Raw genomic sequence first — 2,392 nt, forward strand, 5'->3', positions numbered from 1 at the left:
CACACACACACACACACACACACACACACACACACACACACACAGATACATACTCAGACACACACTCACAGCAGATGTTTGGTCACTGGAGCATTAAACTTAACGTTAGGATAACTAACATTTACGAAAATCTATTTTTACCCATTTCTGCCCTCATGACATGGTTTTCTCATTATTTTCATAATATTAAATTGATTTTTTTAAAGATGATACAAGAGAGAATATTAATGCAGATGTGATTGGGTAGAGGGGGGAGTAGCAGGTTCAAATTCTCAGACCGTGACAAAACGTTTGGGTGGGACTTTRGTTTGAATCAGAGCAGCCTTTATCTAAAACGTCACATTTTTATCTTTCCCCCTTTTTCCTTTTGATCTTGTTTTCTCCTCTTTCCTTCACCTTTGCTCCGGGCCATTCCGGCCTTTGACTAACTGTCCTGCTGTGCCACGGAAAATAAAAGCACCCACTTAAGTCATTTACAGCCCTTAAAATCCCTTTAATTAGTAAACCGTGAGCTGGGGAGGGTCTGCACAGCTCAGAGCATATGAAAAACATTAAATAAGTAAAAACATTTCCTGCAAATATTTAATAAAATGAAGACATCACAGTGAGTGTTCAAATTTGGTGCTGCCCTCTGAAAGAAAAAAGTGTTTCTTTTGCACAGATTTAATAAATTCAAACAATAAAGTAAAACAAATCTTTTAGATTTGACTTGTATGAAACTTTAAGTAATCAGGTGCAGAATGAAACTCTACCAGCTTTTAAAAAAAACAAGCTCAACAAGTTTAACTTTKCTAATCCCTATAAAACAGTCAATGTGGCAGATGAGCTCAATGGGATTAAATGCATTCCTGCATGGGATGCTAAGTTTTAAGTTWAAAAAGGAAAAATGTTTAAAAATGCCCTCCCTAAATGTGTGCTGAATGGATAAGAAAACCATTTACAGCTAAATCAGTCGTTTTAGGGAATCTGCTTGCAAAAAATGACCCYAAAACATTTWGTCATCACATTAAAACACAYATRTCCCATGTGAAACACCWGGGTCGCTCATTCTTCTGCCTTTTSCTGTAAATGTAAGAYTTTACATGTGAAATAAGCAGGTTTATTGAGCTGCTCTGACACACAGGAAAACCTCTTAAAACAGATGACAAGCTCTTTTAATGGGCACCAGAGTTTACAGGGTTTATGTGTTTCTGAAGGGGCTCATAAAATCACGAATTAGCCCCAAAAAATAAATGAAAACATAAGCCAAAAATAGGCATAGTTCCTAAAATATGACTTTTTCTTCCTCAGCTGACAGAACTGCACTAGTATATTTTAAAAGGCTGAAGCAAAGTGAGGCCTCTACTTCTCCTTATTATGTCTTGTTTTGTTCAGCTGCCTTAAAAAATACAAAAAAAAAAAAAAAGGAGAAACTTCTTTGCTTTGTGAAAACTCGGGTACAGTTTTATTTTATGAGTCACAGTGTTGAGGTGGTTCAACACGAAATAAAGTAATTTAAACTCGTCATAATTACTGTGTAAGTTGAGACAGAAACAATACAAGGGCATAAAAGTAAAAAAAAAAAAATAAATCTAATCGTCGAGTGACTTACCTTAAAATTACTCGTTCATTTCCTGTAGACACTTCCAGTAAGCACTTCCAGTTTTGCTCCCATAATCCGTTTCAAAAGGCTACAAAAACACTCAGCTGTGACGTTAAYGCTGGCATTTTACTGTATGCTGTACGCTATTCAAAACTCTCTCACACAGGATTGCCGCTGCTTCGTCAAACTTTGCCAGGAAAAGTCAAAAGTGATTTCCTGTGTTGTTGGAATTTTCAAAATAAAAGCAGCTCYTTTTAAATTTCACGAGATGGATGTAAAAGCGTCGAAATGGCGCCACCTGCTGTACATTTAGCATACTGCACTTTCTAATGTTTGGCTCAAAATTCAAACCTTTCACAAATTCACAAAAAAGTCCTATTAGTGCAAATAATTATGTCACCTGTTTTAAATTATAAAAAAATCGACCATATCTACACATTTTGATTTGTGGTTAAATGTTATTCTCAAAATGTATTTTTCCTTGACAAGTAAAAAACATGCACACATATTTGCAATTTTTTATTTGACACACATCCATACAATCAAATCAGTTAGGTCTTAGCAACTGGGAATCCAGCTGCAGATTAGAAACAGAGATTATGAAACTGTGTCTGATGCAGATTAAAGCAGATCACAGAAAGAGTTTGAGACAATGTAGTCAGGATGTTATGGATTAACTCTCTGTCCTAATGAGAACATTATGTCACGTCTACTCTTAAAGCTGATTTAGGTTTATTTATTTAGATCTGGTTATACTGACCATTTCTAAAAATAGAAAATAGATTTTCTACTCACATAATATATATATAT

The 2,392-nt window shown here is 35.1% G+C and overlaps 1 protein-coding gene across 1 annotated transcript in view; it reads right to left on the reverse strand.

Moving 5' to 3' along the window:
- The window catches only part of dennd3a (DENN/MADD domain containing 3a), a gene marked incomplete in the record, with an annotated part of 21,904 nt that extends 20,121 nt beyond the window's left edge, over positions 1-1,783 (reverse strand). The window contains 1 exon segment of the mRNA XM_014009271.1: positions 1,592-1,783.
- Positions 1,784-2,392: the final 609 nt, after the last annotated feature.

The sequence above is a fragment of the Austrofundulus limnaeus genome, unplaced genomic scaffold (assembly GCF_001266775.1).
Source record: "Austrofundulus limnaeus strain Quisiro unplaced genomic scaffold, Austrofundulus_limnaeus-1.0 Scaffold56, whole genome shotgun sequence".
NCBI lineage: Eukaryota > Metazoa > Chordata > Actinopteri > Cyprinodontiformes > Rivulidae > Austrofundulus > Austrofundulus limnaeus.